This window comes from Dendrobates tinctorius, unplaced genomic scaffold, assembly GCF_039654945.1.
Source record: "Dendrobates tinctorius isolate UK_male_01 unplaced genomic scaffold, ASM3965494v1 ptg000177l, whole genome shotgun sequence".
NCBI classification, from domain to species: domain Eukaryota; kingdom Metazoa; phylum Chordata; class Amphibia; order Anura; family Dendrobatidae; genus Dendrobates; species Dendrobates tinctorius.
In genome coordinates, this window is record NW_027361844.1 from 3751631 (window position 1) to 3770163 (window position 18533).

At 49.9% G+C, this 18533-nt stretch overlaps 2 protein-coding genes across 5 annotated transcripts in view; one reads left to right on the plus strand and one right to left on the minus strand.

Moving 5' to 3' along the window:
• The window catches only part of HYCC2 (hyccin PI4KA lipid kinase complex subunit 2), a 152232-nt gene extending 140831 nt beyond the window's left edge, over window positions 1-11401 (minus strand). For all 4 annotated transcript variants that reach the window (XM_073551471.1, XM_073551470.1, XM_073551473.1 and 1 more), the window contains exons 1-2: window positions 11274-11401; window positions 6822-6864 (exon numbers count right to left, since the gene is read on the minus strand). The gene's annotated coding sequence lies outside the window, so the exon portion shown is untranslated. The remainder of the gene's footprint in view (window positions 1-6821; window positions 6865-11273) is intronic.
• A 119-nt stretch (window positions 11402-11520) lies between these two features.
• The window catches only part of NDUFB3 (NADH:ubiquinone oxidoreductase subunit B3), a 43520-nt gene continuing 36507 nt past the window's right edge, over window positions 11521-18533 (plus strand). The window contains exon 1 of the mRNA XM_073551474.1: window positions 11521-11676. The gene's annotated coding sequence lies outside the window, so the exon portion shown is untranslated. The remainder of the gene's footprint in view (window positions 11677-18533) is intronic.

Sequence of the window (18533 nt, forward strand, 5' to 3'; positions counted from 1 at the left end):
GCAACACTGGGTTCGGTAAAAACCAACTCGAATCAAGTTCTCTGGGGTCTCAGCTATCCCTAGTAGCCAAGACCCCAGAGAAATTGTGACCCTGGGGGGGCACTATACACTTATTTCTCAGCGCCGTTAAAAAATAGGTATTAGACCTACCGGTAATGATGTTTCCAGGAGTCCATCCTGACAGCACCATGGAGGACGTCCTCCTCCTCCTTACAGGGACAGGAAAGCACACGAGAGGATAAAAGGCCCCGTCCCACCCCTTTCCCTCAGTGACTTAACAAGTACCACAGCGTGGATAATGCTATAACTCTTTTAATGGTATCATCATATTACATCATATGACATAACTTAACATAACAACCTATCCGGGAGGGAACTACCCGTGCTGTCAGGATGGACTCCTGGAAACATCATTACCGGTAGGTCTAATACCTATTTTCCAGGACGTCCACCTGACAGCACCATGGAGAGTACCAAAGCACCTCCTCAGGGTGGGATTACCGCCTGGAGAACTTTTCTCCCAAATGCGGTCTGTTGACCAGATAACACATCAAGCTTGTAGTGCTTACAGAATGTATTCAGGCTGGCCCAGGTTGCCGCTCTACAAATCTGCTCGACTGAGGCGCCTGCGCTCTCGGCCCAGGAGGCTGAAACTGCCCTAGTAGAGTGGGCCCTTAAGGTATCTGGTGGGTTGGCGCCTTCCGACTGGTAGGCGTCTGAAATTACTGATGTGATCCATCTTGCGATGGACGCCTTAGAGGCTTTTCTCCCCCTATTTTTACCCCCGAAGAGGATGAACAAGTTTGAGTCAATACGTCAGTCATTGGTGGCCTCTAGATAGCTTATAACTGCCCGTCTTACGTCTAGGGAGTGGAGACTCTGTTCTCTCTCATTGCGGGGATTGCTGCAGAAGGATGGTAGCACTATCTCCTGATTTATATTCTGGTAAGAGGCTACCTTGGGGATAAAAGCCGGATCTAATCTTAAGGTTATATGATCGTCTCTGATCTGGAGATATGGATCCTTGGTGGACAGGGCCTGGATCTCCCCTATTCTTTTGTCCGTGGTGATGGCTATGAGGAAAGCCGTCTTTCGAGAGAGAGTCGATATGGACATTCTATCACTAGGCATGTAGGGGTCCCTACATAGAGATCTGGGTACCAGGCCGAGGTCCCAGGGCGGGGTGAGCTGCCTAATTGTTGGGCGAAGATGTTGCGTGGCCTTTATGAATCTTACCACCCAAGGATGGGAGGCTAAAGGGTAGTCGAAGAAGGCGCTCAAAGCCGAGATCTGGACCTTTAACGTGCTAGGTTTAAGCCCCTTATTATATCCCGACTGCAGAAAGACTAGGACACTAGGGAGGTCAGGGGTACCTGCCGAGAGGTCGGACCTGCCACCTTCCAGGCAGAATCTCTTCCATATTTTTCTGTAGATTGCGGATGTTACCGGTTTCCTGCTGGCCAGTAGAGTGGATATGACCTGCTCAGATAAGCCCTTTGCTCTCAGGATGTCCCTTTCAGGATCCATGCCGAGAGGCGTAGCCTTGCTGGGTCTGGATGGCGAATCGGCCCCTGGTGGATAACATCTCCCTTCAGGGGTAGCTCGACTGGGTTTCCTACTGCCATGGCTCCTAGCAGCGGAAACCAGCTTCTCTTTGGCCAGTATGGCACTATTAATATCACCGACGCGCGGTCCTTGCAGATCTTCCTGAGTACCGCCGGTATCAGCGCCAGTGGTGGGAATGCATACAAGAGGGGTTCCGTCCAGGCCTGGCTCAGGGCATCTACTCCGTCCGGGTGGTCTGCTGGGTTCAAGGAGTAGAATCTGGCGACCTTTGAGTTCTTCCGGTTTGCAAACAGGTCTATACTGGGGGTCCCCCAACCCTGACAAAGCTGATGGAAGATTTCTTCGTTTAGTTCCCACTCTGTCGGGCTGACCCACTGTCTGCTTAGATAGTCTGCTACTACGTTCTGAGAACCCTCTAGGTGGATTGCCATTATGGAGAGGACCACCTCTTCTGCCCAGGCGAATATTCGTCCTGCGAGTGCCTGGAGTGGTCGATGTCTCGGACCTCCCTGATGCTTCAGGAATGAGACTGCCGTTGTGTTGTCGGACAATATCCGGACATGTCGATTTCTCACTACCGACCGGTTCTGACGCAGGGCTTCCCAGACCGCATAGAGCTCCCTGAAGTTGGAGGATCTGCTTCTGATGCTGACCGGCCATCTTCCCTGAAAAATTCTCCCTTCTACGTGGGCTCCACATCCCCACGTACTGGCGTCTGTGGTGATTACCACGTACGGCGAGGTCGTCCATAGCACGCCCACCTGTAAGTTCTGGGGCTGTATCCACCACCGCAGGGATCTTCTTACCGTGTCTGGTAAGGATATGGGCCCGTCGAGAGAATCCTGACGCCTGTTCCATCCTGCGAGGATTTCCTTTTGCAGGGGCCTCGAATGGGACTGGGCCCATCTGACGCATGGAATGCAAGCCGTCATCAGACCCAGAACTTCCATTGCACCTCTTATGGAGGAGCGATGTCTCAGTAGTCCCCTGACTCTGTCTTGAACTGTCTGCTGCTTTTTTCTCGGTAGCCGGGATATTCTGTCTCTTGAATCCAGAAGGACTCCCAGGAAGATCTTCCTGCATTCTGGCTTTAGGTCTGACTTCTGGTCGTTGATCAGCCAGCCGAGATACTTCAGTGTTCTGATCGTTCGGCTCCTGTCCTGGATGAGCCTTTCTTCTGATCCTGCGACTAGGAGAAAGTCGTCTAGATACAGTATTATAATGACTCCCTGCTTTCTCAGGTAGGCTACCACCTCCGCTACCAGCTTTGTAAATATTCGGGGGGCCGAAGCCAGCCCGAACGGAAGGCACTGGAACTGGAATTGGCAGGTCCGGGATGGTAGACTGATTGCGAACCTTAATAAGCTTTGAGATGAGGGATGGATGGGGACCTGATAGTATGCACTCTTCAGGTCCAGAGTACACATGACGGCATCCCTGTCTATAAGTTGAATCGCTGAGCGTATTGATTCCATTCGAAACCTTTTGTATACCACCTAGGCATTTAGGGGTTTTAAGTTTATGATTGTTCTGGCCTCGCCAGATGGTTTTGTAATGGAGAATAGGGAAGAGTAATGACCTTTTCCCCTCTCCTGCTGTGGAACTGGCACTATGACCTCTGACCGGAGCAGGTCCTGTAGATCTGCCCACATGGTAGAGTCTTCCGGGACTACGGTGGGGGCGATGTATCTGTCGGGGGGAGGGGAATAACATTCTATGATGTACCCTTCTGTGATGGTTCTGAGGACCCACCGGTTCTGGGTTACCTGGCACCACCTTGCTGCGAATCGTCGCAGTCTTCCCCCGACGCCTATGGCGTCATTGCCTTCTAGATCTGGAGGATGACGCGAAAAGAGGGGCCTTGCTTCTCCCCCCTTGGCTCTGAGTGTTTCTAAAGGAGCCCCTGTTGGATCTACCCTGGCTCCTAAAATCGGTCTGTCTCCTGAAAAAGGACCCTCTACGAAAGGACTGGGGACGCTTGGGTTTTTCTTCTAGAAACCCCTTGTTTTTGTCAGACACCTGCTCTAGGATGCTATCTAGAGCTGGCCCGAACACCCTTGAGCCTGAAAAGGGGATGGAGCAAAGCTTTGCCTTTGAAGCGTTATCCCCAGACCAAGACTTCAGCCAAACCGCTCGCCTAGCTGCGTTGGAAAGGGAGCTGTTTCTGGCTGCGAATCTTACTGACTCGGCCGACGTATCTGAAAGGAACGCAGTGGCTGATTTCATCAGAGGGAGGGAAGCTAGGATCTCAGATCTAGGGGTCTTGTTGGATAAATGCTATTCCAACTGCCCCACCCATAGGAACATGGACCTGGCCACTGAGGTGGCTGCTATGTTAACCTTAGTAAGGGCAGCTGCCGATTCCCATGTTCTCTTTAACAGAATATCCGCCTTCCGGTCGATTGGGTCTCTGAGACTTGAGTCCTCCAAGGGGATGGCGTTTTTTTTGGTCACCTTAGCTACAGGAACATCGATTTTAGGAATTTCCTCCCACAATCGTGTTTCCTCTGGGTCAAAGGGCAGTCGGCTCTTAACGTCCCGAGACAGTACAAGTTGCCGTTCTGCCTCTTTCCATTCCTCTAGGACCATTGTCTTAATGTGTTCGCTCACGGGGAACACAGTTTGTTTCCGAGCGACCAGTCCCCCAAACATCAGGTCCTGTCGGGACTGCGGTTTTGGAACATCCTCTATCTGCATGGTGTTCCTTACCGCCTGCACCAAGTCCTCGGTGTCCTCTAACTTAAACAGGTATTTCCTGCCCTGGTCCCTCCTGTCAGTCGGGATCTCCCCCTCCTCGGGATCCGAGTCCCGGGGGTCTGACCCCTCAGGCGAACTTGTCTCCGAGGCTAGCTCCATCTCCCACCTCGGCAGCTAGGGGACTGCTGCCGTGAGAGACTGGATCTGGAGGCCTGTACTTCCTCCCGAATCAAGGATCGCATCTCGGCCAGGAGGGACGGCTGCTCGTCTCTTACGACCCTTGAAGTGCAGGGTCCGCAAAGAGTCTTGGTATAGTTGTCTGGCAGCTTTACCCTGCAAACCAGGCATCTGACAGACTTAGATGTGGCCTTTACCGAGTCCTTAACCTCTGTCGGGGGGGCTGGGGTACCCTTCTCCTGTACGATACAGAATAGGGATAGTCGGGTCAGTTGTCCTGGGCTGCGGGGAAGGCAGTGTGGGGGTTGGATTGCACCAGGCGCACTTACCCCTCTGTCGGCTGGCGCCTCTGGGTCCACACCACTGAAGCAGCTGTTGTGTGCAGTGAGCTGCTAGCGTGCGGTGAACTGCTGGTGTGCGGTGAGAGCTGCTGGTGCGGCGGACTGTTGGCGTGCACTGAGCTGCTAGCGTGCCCAGGCTGCTGGCGCGCTGCTTTCAAATCGGCACATGACGTCATCGCCGCGCGCCGGCCCCTTCCGCTTCCTGTTCTGAAGCCCCGCCCACCGAGCGTCCTGCAATGGCGGCACCAATCCGGCTTTCTGCGGGGACCCGGCTCCAGCTGCCCCGGGTTCTCTATCGCCGGCGCCCACACCGCCGGCTGCGTGCGGGGCCCGGCTTCCAGCCGAAACCGCCGCGCGGCCTGTGAGTTGTCGCGCCAGCATCGCTCGCTGCCTGCGGGGACCCGGGCGACTGCCGCGCGGCCTGGAGCCGAGAGCCTCCCACCGGGAGGAGCCGCTTCCTCCAGGAGCGACGTCCTGCTCCTGGCTTTGGGGCAGAGGGACTCCCCACCGGGAAGTGTCGGCCCTGGGCATCCTGACAGGGGGAAGGATTGGACAGGCCGCCCGATCCCCCTGCGCCATCAGGTAATATTCCTGCTCCTCTTGTATGTCCCTCCGTGCAGGGACAGGAAAGACACTGAGGGAAAGGGGTGGGACAGGGCCTTTTAACCTCTCGTGTGCTTTCCTGTCCCTGTAAGGAGGAGGAGGACGTCCTCCATGGTTCTGTCAGGTGGACGTCCTGGAAAGTGGGGCTTAGGCATAAGTACCAGTAACTGCCGCCGTTAAAAGGCGTATCGGTGGTCGTTAAGGGACGGAACCCTTAGGTGTTAATTTTTTTTTTTTTACCTATTTGGGGTTAAAAATAATTTTCGGAATTGAATCTCATTAAAATTTTTGCACAGTTTGGCCTTTACTGGCTTTTTTTGCCCAGAAATTGCTTACTACAAAAAAAGTTAACTGAGAAACGGTTTTGTAACTCTTTTGCCTGTTTTTCTGAGTTGTTCTGTGTTCATGACCCCAGACCACATTGAAATTGAGCTAAACTATGATGTGATCATAACTGACAGTAGCTCAGAAAAATAGATAAAGGAGTTAGAAACTCTCAGTCTGAAGAAGCTTACTGACATATTCCCAGTTAACTCATTTTGCATTCAGCAATTTCTAGGAAAACAAAAATGTAAAAGCCAAATGGTGCAAAAATTTCAAGGAGACCTGACTGCAAAAGTGAAATACATGCCATTAAATTAAATAAATCATTAAGAACTAGGATTTTAATGGGTGTTTAAAGAGATGTGAACATGGATTGTTTCAACCACAGTTTGGCTAGTATTTGTACTTTATTCCCCAATATATCAACATTGTTCGGTTTTGCCATCAGCCTTTTGTGCCAGTGACAAATTGGCAACAAAGGTTTTCACTTCTAAATAATATTCTTTGAAAAGGAGGATAAAAAAATTGTTCTTGTAATTTTTATTAATAGTTTAATGGGGATGTCCAAATCTTTAAAACAAAACAAAACAAAACAAAAAAAACAAAACATCCACTTCTTCTGTAGAGTGTTACAACTATCTTTTTGCTCTATTGCTGCTCAACGCTAATAAAGTGCATGGGACTAGATTGCAATACCAAACACAAACTGTGCACAGATGTGGCGCTGTCTGATATTTTTCTGCTGTAGCCAGATAATTGGAATGAAACATTTATGCAGGAATGTAAGAGGTTTGCTCTTTTACCAAGAAGGGCCTGGAGATACAGATACGCCCTGAATCTTTACATGTTTTATGAACTATCGAGACTTCTGCCATCAGAACTGCTGAAGGCTAAAGCCAAGCAAGGTGGAAGCAGAAATGTCTCTAAAGCCCGAGGATTGTCCACAATCACACCAATACTCCCACTGACTATCTTTTGGATGTAATCCTCTCTCGTGTACAGCACCATGGAATCAATGGGGCTATATAAATAAATAATAATATCTTCAGAGCTGAGAAGAGACAAACTGGTGACACAACAACAAAACATTTAAGTTAAAAAGTGACACCTCACCTTTTCAGTGTAAACTGTGGAGCATTGTGGGAGGTCACAGCATCTGGTGAAAGATACAATGGATACAAATCAGTTACTTTATTAGGAAAGCTTGATTACACATATGGAAGTTTATTGCCAGCCTTCTCCAGTTGTGAACCTCGGTGGTCAGTGGAACTTTGCACTGGAATAGATCGCGAGGCTTTTTGTATGGAGTCATGTGGAACCTGTAAGTCCATTCATGTTGCCCAAATCATGGGGGAATGATCAGTCGCTGGCTGCAGCTAGGTATATATTCCTCTGAAACATATATTTCAGTAAAGTAAGCTTGTCTTTAGATGACTGACAGGTCTTTTTCCACGCACACATACAGGAAAGAACTGTCAGTCAACTAGACTGGTGAGTGGAGAAGTCGGCAGGGGGAGGCGCTGGACTAGTCTTCTCCTTCTATGGGCCCCAATGAACCGTTAAACTATAGGCCTGATTCATTAAGACTGGCATTGTGCACATCATGATTACTGATGGACTCGCCGGCATCAGATGTGCCCAATTCACAGCACTTAATGAAATAGGTGCATCTTATCACCTAGCCAGATATGTAGAGCTTGTCGGGCGAACATCATCACACCCTGTCCTGCCCACTCTGACTGATCTAGCCAGGACCGGAGTAAAAATGCAAAAGTCACGCAAAAGGTTTTGCAATTTTTCATAGCATTTTACAGCAGAAATCTGACGAAAACACATTGATAAATCAGAGGAAAATATACCTGGCTGCAGTCAAGCTGGGATTCATGCTGCCCGTGGATTGGACAGGACGACTGACTGACAGGTTCCCTCTTAAAGGGACTGGCAGCACAGAATGATTGCTCAAACCAAGTACAGCAGCTTGATGCTTTATGGTGGGGTCAATCATATATATACACCTGTTTGGTTTCCATCTATTACCTCCCTTTCCTGGCTCTGTGAAGCCCAAGCTGTCAGTCAAAGAAGAGGGGAAGGAAATAGAGGGGAAACAAGCAGGTGGAAAGGTGTTGGCCCGCCATGAAACACCGAGCGTCTCTACTTAGTTTGAACAGTCATCTTGTGCAAACAAAGTCCCTTTCTTGCAAACCTGTCACATTGAAAATACAATCCAATCTATTATAAAACTATGCATTCCGGGGGTCCAGGGCTCCTTTATTACAGTGCTGCTTGAGAAATGTTCCCTGGGACCCAGAACTGCTTTGTTTTATTGAAGATTATAAAGAAACCTAAGAGTTGTTCTTCTGGCCTTCTGTGGATCTCTGCGCCATCTTCAAAGAATTCATTGTGAACCTGGTTTCCAGCATTTGTTACCATCACATTTTCAGTACAGTTTCTGCTCACTCTAAGCGTATAAGTCAAGTGGGCGGTCCTAATCAGTTATTGACAGCTCTTTTTGCAAGCAAAGGCTGTCAATCACCAATTAGGATCTCTCACTTTAACTGCTCTGTATGTTGCTACCTGCAGAATATACTTTAAAGAGGTGTCTGATCAAAGGGTCCGGGCCCATTAGCTGATAACTCGGGGTCCTACTCTCAGCAATCAGTGGATGCTGCTGGACAATGCTGCAGCCAGCCCAGCACTGGCACACTGTATTACATGGCAGTTATATTGATAAATGGCCAACTAACACAAGGATAGCTGGAGACTGCCAGAATAGACAGAGGCTCTCTGCCAAAGAAAGGAGGACCCCTTCTATAATGCCCATATGCCACCATGAACCCTTCTTTCAGGTTCCATGCACACATTATGCTGAGGAGTTATTTGGCAGTCATGATTAAGACGACAAATAAAAGACTTCTTACTGCCGCTTTCCCGCCTCCCTCAGTTTTTGGATATAGTCAGAAATAAAGGCGTTTTATACAAAAAGTATATCTGTGCTGTTTTGTTCCAAGAGCAGGGATAGTTGTGTCTGATATCACATCTGTTTCATTGAAGTGAATTTATGCTGAGCTGCAATACTACAACCTGTGGGTAGGTGTGGAACAGTTTTTGGAAGAAAGCAGCCTTGTTTCTCTAATCTCACACAGCCCCTTTAAGGTGGATTTACAGTTACCCTATACGGAAGTTTTCATTTTTGACATGTGGCTATAGAGCACAGATTGACATGCAGAAAATAAAATCACATATATAAGTGTGGAAGAATAGATCAAGTGAGCAGATGCTGTGGCATGACCTCAGTCTATGACTGCCTGCTCCAGAGAGGAGACTGCGATGCTTAATAGAAGGCACAGCTTCTGCAGGGGGTCTCAGACTACGGCTTCTTTTCAGGTCCCATAAACCAGCCCCTAACATTTTGTGAAAAGTGATCCTCTAACTACAGCACAGATATAAGACAAGTATCTATCGGGCTATGCATCATTGATATAGTACTGGAACACAGAGGCCCAGGCATCATAAGCCAATATGATCAGCTCACCACTGCACTTGTGTATCCATCCAACTGATGTGATTAATCTCTTCAATAGAGTGAATACAGTGATCCAGCACACTGACAGGTAAATGCACATCTTTATTTTATGTGTGCTGCATTAAAGAAAACAAAATCCTCAGTCACCTGTGCTTCCCATTCAGACAATGCATTTCAAACAACAGGTCTTTGCTTTGAACTGCTCTTCAAAATGTATTGTCTGGTTGGGGAGTGCAAGCGATTGGTGATTGAGGAATTTATGGTTTGTTTTTTTTAAGCTGCACACATGAAATAAAGAAGATTGCTTTTTTCATGGATCACCACGTTTATTCTATAACAATCCGTGCACAATGACCTGTATGCAGCCACACAGTATAAACATCCTCAGACATATCACCCATAACATGATGATGGTGACATTCCCCACACCTTGTTCTGGAGCAATCGCTCCCCGGCGACCCCCGCGTGCTGGTGACAACGCTCCCCGACGACCCCCTCGTGCTGGCGACACCGCTCCCCGACGACCCCCCCCCCCGGCGACCCCCCGTCCCCGGCGACACCGCTCCCCGGCGACCCCCCGTCCCCGGCGACACCGCTCCCCGGCGACCCCCCGTCCCCGGCGACACCGCTCCCCGGCGACCCCCCGTCCCCGGCGACACCGCTCCCCGGCGACCCCCCGTCCCCGGCGACACCGCTCCCCGGCGACCCCCCGTCCCCGGTGACACCGCTCCCCGGCGACCCCCCGTCCCCGGTGACACCGCTCCCCGGCGACCCCCCGTCCCCGGTGACACCGCTCCCCGGCGACCCCCCGTCCCCGGTGACACCGCTCCCCGGCGACCCCCCGTCCCCGGTGACACCGCTCCCCGGCGACCCCCCCGTCCCCGGTGACACCGCTCCCCGGCGACCCCCCGTCCCCGGTGACACCGCTCCCCGGCGACCCCCCCCGTCCCCGGTGACACCGCTCCCCGGCGACCCCCCGTCCCCGGTGACACCGCTCCCCGGCGACCCCCCGTCCCCGGTGACACCGCTCCCCGGCGACCCCCCGTCCCCGGTGACACCGCTCCCCGGCGACCCCCCGTCCCCGGTGACACCGCTCCCCGGCGACCCCCCGTCCTGGTGACACCGCTCCCCGGCGACCCCCCGTCCTGGTGACATCGCTCCCCGTTGACCCCCATTCTGGTGACATCGCTCCACGATGACCCCCGTCCTGGTGACATCGCTCCCCGGCGACCCCCGTGCTGGTGATATCGCTCCCCGGCGACCCCCATTCTGGTGACATCGCTCCACGATGACCCCCGTCCTGGTGACATCGCTCCCCGGCGACCCCCGTCCTGGTGACATCGCTCCCCGGCGACCCCCGTGCTGGTGATATCGCTCCCCGGCGACCCCCATTCTGGTGACATCGCTCCACGATGACCCCCGTCCTGGTGACATCGCTCCCCGGCGACCCCCGTCCTGGTGACATCGCTCTCCGGTGACCCCCGTGCTGGTGATATCGCTCCCCGGTGACCCCCGTGCTGGTGACATCGCTCCCCGGCGACCCCCGTCCTGGTGACATCGCTCCCCGGCGACCCCCGTCCTGGTGACATCGCTCCCCGGTGACCCCCGTGCTGGTGATATCGCTCCCCGGTGACCCCCGTGCTGGTGACATCGCTCCACGACGACCCCCGTCCTGGTGACATCGCTCCCCGGCGACCCCCGTCCTGGTGACATCGCTCCCCGGCGACCCCCGTCCTGGTGACATCGCTCCCCGGCGACCCCCGTCCTGGTGACATCGCTCCCCGGCGACCCCCGTCCTGGTGACATCGCTCCCCGATGACCCCCGTGCTGGTGACATCACGGTCGCCCACTTGCACTTATGACACGGCTCTCCGTACAGACGCTCCATGCTCAGCAGTGGATGTCAGTGCACGCGTGCTGCAGAGCGTCCCGTCCGTACAAGGAAACTGCATCTCGTCTCGCTCACAACCTTCTATCCGCTAGAAATCATTGCTCGGTCTCCTGACAGCGGGCGACATTACAGCGCGCCAATCTCCGGTTACCTCACTCCGCCGCCTCCTCTCCCGGAGCCCCGGTCATGTCTCCCCTCCAGCTCTTCTTCCTGACAAGCCGCAGGAAAGCACCAACGCCACCTGCCATAGGACAACTCCGCTCCACAAGCAAGCGCCGCCCTGATTGGTGTGCTAGCTGGCGCACACGTCATCGTGGAAGATTAGAACAGCTGTTTGCGTTCCGAGCCTCGCTCTGGAGCGGCGCGTGCTGATTGGCTGTCTATCGAGCACTATGTCTTTCTTTTAGCTTCATTTTTTTTCTTCACTAACTTTATTGATATCTTTGTTTCATAAGGTTTTTCACAAGGTTACTAGAGTGACATCCGCCCTTCATGAAGCCTGTTTCCGGTTCCTGCCTGCTTGGAATTCTCCTCTACAGCAGTGTGTGTTTGAGGTAAGGACTTATTATCAGTTCGTAGCTGTCCATATGGCAGCTGCAGGGCTGCCATACAGGGGAGGACAGAGGGGAAACAGTGCACAGACCTGACAGTGTGCCACACAGACAAGGCTGCAACCAAGGACTTTCCCTGTTATCACTGACGTCTGTGTGGTTCGGGCGACTTCAGTCGTGAGACCCCAAATCATTGTGTGATCGTCTGTGACTTTCTGCTCCGTGACAACTTGCACGTAGGTCGCCAGTAAGCCGCTGTTGCACATGACTATCGTTATGGTGTACGATGGCAAAGCCAGCGGTCCGGTGGTCTGCCGAGTTTCCATACCACCACATCACCCCATTGCATTGACTCCAGTGTGGAATGCATGTGCACCGCCGAAGTCCCCTTCTAGTCCTTATATATCACCATCATATTCCGCAGCGCTCTACAGACATCGTCACCCTCCCTGTTGGCGCTCACATCTACATTCCTCTCACTTAGCCCTTTGTCAGGTCTTCTGCATTGAAGCTTTTGAAAGGATCACAAAAGTCTGTTTATTCAGTGGCTAAATTTTCCCGGTTTTGAGATTCGGTTGCCGGTCATGTGACCATTGAGGTTTATCTCCTGGCTTGATGATGTCCATATACTTATCACATGTTCTTGTTGCAGACAATCACTGCTTGTTATATGGGACATTGCAATTATTAGTAAGCTGAGCCCTCTTCACACACCGCTCTGGTCACCTGGAAACACTGGAAACAATGTTTAACCTGGAAGGAGACCTGAAACCTAAAGTATATAACACAGTAGTGTGTTAACACCTTATTTAAAAGGGTTGTCTGTGCTTATAATCCAGTCACAGGATAGGCCACCAATATCAGATCAGCAGCCCCACCGATCAGATGTTATTAGCGTCTTAGCTCCGGCTGGATGTAAACATTGAATGAAGCTGCACTGCACAGCTCTAGTCATGTGTAATGGCCGTTCCACGCAGAGCTGTGGACTTGGTAAGCCAAACCACCGAATCCTTAATTTCCCTGACTCTGACTCCACAGCACTGGTCACTACTGAGCATGTACATAAAGCGCAGCATAGGTTCGTCTCAACTAAAAGCAGAGATCCTTTGATCAGGAACAGAACAGACATTTATAGGACATTTCATAACTTTCCCAAATTATTATGAAAAATTTTACATCACATCCTCCATTGTACTACTGTACCCAATATATTTTATGTTTCAGGAGTCAGTTGGTTCATTTTATACCAACTCCACGGCACTGCGTTAAAACTGAGCTTCAGGACTGTCAGCAGGCATGCCTTACTCTGTTTACGTCTCTTCATTGCCATAGCTAATAGCAGATCAGTAGGGGGGGTGCGAGGAGTTGGATTCACCCCCCACTTCCCAACCTGATATTGATAACCTATCATAAGGATTGGTCATAAATCCTTACCGTTTCCTTCTTGCCAGAGTACTGTGCACTCCTGATTGAGCGACAGTTCTGACCAGTGGCATGATGAGCCGCTTGACTGAGTGACCACTCTTCCATACTACGGTATGTGACAGCTTTGCTTCTACAGCATTGTAGGAGTGTAGGGACATTGAATCTGCCAGTTTCCAAGCAGCACTCACAAGCCCTAAAGCAAAGCTCTTGTAAGCACCTCACTCCTAGTCTAGTAGACCTGCCACCTATGATAGAGTGTAGAGAACAGCAGGTAACCTACATAATGAGCAGTATACAAACACAATAAAAATATGTCTGTTATTTAAAACGGAGAGGTCTTTTAACACGTTTACAAGCGCTTTATAATTTTACCCACTTAATTACCCTTTAAGAATATAGAACAACATTTTCTTAAGCTAGACAACATCTTTAATTCTTGAAGAACAAGGAAGACTCTTAGGGTACGTGCACACGCTGCGGAATCCGCTGCGGATTAATCCGCACGGATTTTGCAAAAACCGCAGATAATCCGCAGGTCCAAAGACCTGCGGATTATCTGCGGTTTTGCCTGCGGTTTGGTCCTGCGGATTCACTATCTCCACAATGGTGGAGATAGGAACCCGCAGCGGTTTCCGCAGAAAGAATTGACATGCAATTCTTTCTGCGGATTCAAAACCGCAGCAAATCCGCGCGGTTTTTTCCGCAGCGTCGGCACAGCGTTTTTTTTTTCCCATTCAAATGAATGGTACTGTACACCGCAGCTAAAACTGCTGCGTGTCCGCAGCGGCCAGAAACGCAGCGGAATCCGCAGCGTGTGCACACAGCCTTAGTACCTCTCTTCATTTGACTGCAGAGTGATCTTTCAAATGCATCTTCAATTGATGATTCTTCAATCATTCTTCTCTTTCAGTCTGGAATTTTGTCATATACAAATTAGTTTTTCAGAATCTGTTAAAACTTCCAAAGTATTGAGCGAACATGTTACAAAATAGCCAATACTATGGGCTTTATTCATCAAGAAGTTTTTGGTAGAATTGTAAAGTATATCTTCTTAAAATATCCCAAACCTTTTGTACAACTGTTAGTTGCCCTAAGGCTGTGTGGACACGTTGCGGATTCTGCAGCAGATTTTTCCACACAAAAACCGCAGCTCTTGGCATAAAACGCGGGTGCACACAATCACCGCCCACACACCATACACGCACACAATCACCGCCCACACACCATACACGCACACAGTCACCGCCCACACACCATACACGCACACAGTCACCGCCCACACACCATACACGCACACAGTCACCGCCCACACACCATACACGCACACAGTCACCGCCCACACACCATACACGCACACAGTCACCGCCCACACACCATACACGCACACAGTCACCGCCCACACACCATACACGCACACAGTCACCGCCCACACACCATACACGCACACAGTCACCGCCCACACACCATACACGCACACAGTCACCGCCCACACTCTTCCCCCTCCCTAACTGCAGCATTTCATCCACAGCAAAACCGCAGATCTTTTTTAGACCTGCGGTTTTGCTGCGGATATGCCTGACTCAATGCAAGTCAATGGGAGCAGAAACGCTGCAGACCTGCACAAAGAAGTGACATGCTGCGGAAATGAGCCCGCAGTGTTTCCGCGCAGATTTTTTCGCAGCATGTGCACAGCATTTTTCAAATTACATAGGATAACATGGTACTGTACAACGCAGGAGATTCTGCTGCGGACCCGCAGGGCCAAATCCGCTGCGGATCCGCGGTAGAATCCGCAACGTGTGCACACAGCCTAACATTTTGCAACCTTTTGGCTTCTTTACACTAGTCGCAGCCAACTCTCCCAATTCGATGAAAAAGAGCATGGATGAGCTCATCCAGCAAATTCCTCATCATTTGCCCCCCAGATGTCTCTAGTGTCTTGCTGTCGTATATTTCTGGCAGTGGCAGTGAAAGATAAGCCAAGTTTATTTTAGTGACGCTTGTTTTTTAACAAAGTTGACGTACACACCAGCTCACTTTTCATCAAGACTGGTGTACAAATGTTAGTCTTGATGTATGGGGTGGGGGCCTTTTAGATTTAGGCTATCTGCACACGTATGCAGAAAATTTCTGCATGAAAACCTGACTCCTTCCCAGAAAACGCGCATTTTTTTCTGAAAGTTTTCCGCGTGTTTTTAATGTGTTTTTTTCCGGAGTGGTCTCAGTCACATAGAAAATAGCTAGAAATGAGGAATTTTCCGCAAAATTAATGAGCATGTTGCGTTTTTTTCCGCGATGCATTTTTTTTGCAGAAAAAAACACATCAATATGCGCAAAGTGTGGAATTCATTAAACTGAATGGGAAGCTTCTTTTAAGTGTTTTATTTGGTAAAAACGTGAAAAAAAACGCAATGTGTGAACACAGAATAAGCGTTGGTTTCTGAAAAAGCAACTTCAAAGATGACGATCAGTTTAGCTGTATGAACCGTAGTCAACTTTTGCCAGAATGGGTGTTCCAATAATAGTAAGTAAATGAAACGTAATTACCGAACTCTACTTCTAATTTCTGATTTTCCTAAAGTACAGACTTTTTTTCTTTATTAAATTCGAATGACGGATCTGATTTGTCAATGAAGAAAACCGTGAGAGAAATAGCACAAATAGAGTCTTATCCGATAGACTTAAAATTATCCTTGTCAGATTATACTAAACTTATGTATCCGTTGTTTGGGCTTTTGAATGGAAGTAACAGCTGCAGCAGATCCACGAGTTAGCAAGTGACCGTTAGCTTTAATATCAGATGGATTTCTGTGGAATAGTTCCCCTCTACTGAACGTATGAATACGTCAGTCCAGACAGGAGTTGATGAAAGAATTGTGGTTTCTTCAACTCATTTCAAAGTTATAATTACTTCTTCATTAGGAAGCAACCACATGTGGCAAACTGTGCAGCCTTAGCCAGTAACAATAGTGGTGCCATGTCCTGGTTGTAGCATGAGATACATTTATGGCATAGCCTTAGGTTATTCCATAAAGGTCTCATAGATGCAGCTGCTACGTCTGGGATCCGATCCTGTCTCCAGATCAGAGCTACACATTTGAGAGTATGTGCTTGGCTGTATTCAGAACTCTGATGCAATGTATGGAGAGAGCTGATGAATGGGCCACCACCTCTCCACTCACAAGTGGTTGGACACCAGCCTGATCAGGTGACACTATTCTGGAAGCAATTCTAGTTCCCAGAGACAGGACCTGCTTGTATCATACATTTACAGCAATGTCCTGTCAATTTCCCATAAATGACTCTCAATAAATTGCCAAAAAGTAAAAAAAAAAAAAAAAAAAAAAATACAAAACTTGTAACAATGGCAATGTCATTTTCTGATGGCTTTCTTTTAATTACTACGCCATGATGTACATACAGTATATGTCATGGTGATTACATGTGCACTGCTTCTGTAAAGGTGCAGTCGGCTGCAGGACCCTGACACATATACACAGCCGAGCTTCTGCTGTTGATCAGTGTTCTCGCCGTTCCTGGCAGTTTAACTCCATATAATCTCCTGTCTTTACCGACAGCGGCACATGAGGCGTCTGACATATGGAAAGCAGGATTGCAGTGGGTTAATGGGTTGTTCTGGCAGCTGTGAACCTAACAATAACCCCTGTATCAGCCATAGCCTATTAGATCCTGTTGGAGTATAACAAAGACAGGATGATGCAAAATGTGCTGTGCTATGTAAGTAGTGCCTTACCTATGTGATCAAAGGATCACGTGTACAGTTTTCCTAATTAAAAAAATAAACGCCCTCCAAAAAGCCTCGTTTGATATAGCTGTGTCCATACCAACCTGTACTGTAAACCATTTTAATTAACACCTCTAATTTTTTTTCATCTTTACTTTCTTTTGAAAAAGTAGTAGAATGAAAAAAATTTAATAAATTGGGTATCAGTCAGCAAATTGACCCATAATGTTACACTATATAATGTTTAAAGGGTTCCTGTGTCTAGAAAACCGCTATTAACCTGAGGGGTTAATGGGGTTAATCAGCAGGTTAGTAGCGTAATATTGCTGGCCAATGCCTGAGCATAGACAAACTCTGCAGATAGAAAATTTACATTATTCCCCCCTCCCAGCAGCGTTCGCCGGTTTAGTCTCCGCTCTGTGTATAGAGAGTGGCAGCTGTAACTATGCTCCTGCCACTGACTGACAGCCGGCCACAATGTAGAGCAAGTGTCAGTCAGGGCCTGAGGCGCGGTTACAGTAACTGCTCTGTATACTCAGAGCGTTGCCTGAACGAGCATCGGTGCCACCCCATGACTGCAACTGCCTCCTGGCCCTGACTGGTGCTGGCTATGCATTGGGGCCTGCTGTCAGTTAGGGCTGGGGACGCGGTTTCAGTCACCGCTCTTAAGTATATGGGGTCCGGTTACAGCCGCTGCTCTGTACTCTGAGTGGTGACTAAAATGGGAACACTGGCGGCGGAAGAATAAAGTACATTTCTCCTTCGCCTCATTGGGGGACTCAGATGCTGTGGGTGTATGCTTCTGCCGCTAGGAGGCTGACACTAAGTGGAAAAAAAAAGAGGTTAGCTCCTCCGTCGTATACACCCTCGCCCCTATTGCGGGCGGAACTCAGTTTTTTGCTTAGTGTCCATGGAGGCACACACGTCTGGTTTTGCTCCAGACTTTTTTTTTTTTCCCCATGAAGATGAGACAGGAGCGATGGACCCTATTTGAAAGGGTCCGATCTCCCCAAACCATCAATGGGTGAGCACGTGTTGAGTATCGTCTCCGCGTATCCTCTCCCGCACCGTGGGACATATCTGGGCCGTTTTCCCCAGACCTTTTTTTATTTTATTTTTACCATCTATGAAGATGAGACGGGGCAACGGATCCTATTGAAAGGGTCCGATTTCCCCAAACCATCAACGGGTGACCACGTGCGAGTGTCCCTCCACGTATCCTCTCCCGCGACGTGGGACACAATGCCGGACTTAGCCCTGACCACCCCTAGGTATTGAAACCATGGGCTGTACAGAGGCACAAGACTAATCCGTGCGGTCCCCACTGCTCCACCAATGCTTAGACTGCGGTGCTGCAAGGCGGCGGACAGTCCCTCTCCTCACCCCCTGAAGGGGTTAGATGGAGCTAGGGTGCCTGCACCGTCCTATTTTTTTCAAGGCTCCCTCACATACCTGAGCTGGGAAGCTGAAGAGGATCGTCAGTGAGGAGAGGGCCTGGGAGGGCTCCTGCGACGAAGATCCGGGGCTGGAGCCCCTAGCTGTCAGATGCCACCGGCCATGTCTGGCTGAGCGTGGCTGCAGAGCGGTGCGGAGAAGCACACGCCAGTAAGTAGCGCCATTTGTTTGTGGCGCCATGGAGTTTGCGCCCCCATTTCCCCCCCCCCCCCTTGCGGGCAGGAGATAAATTGAG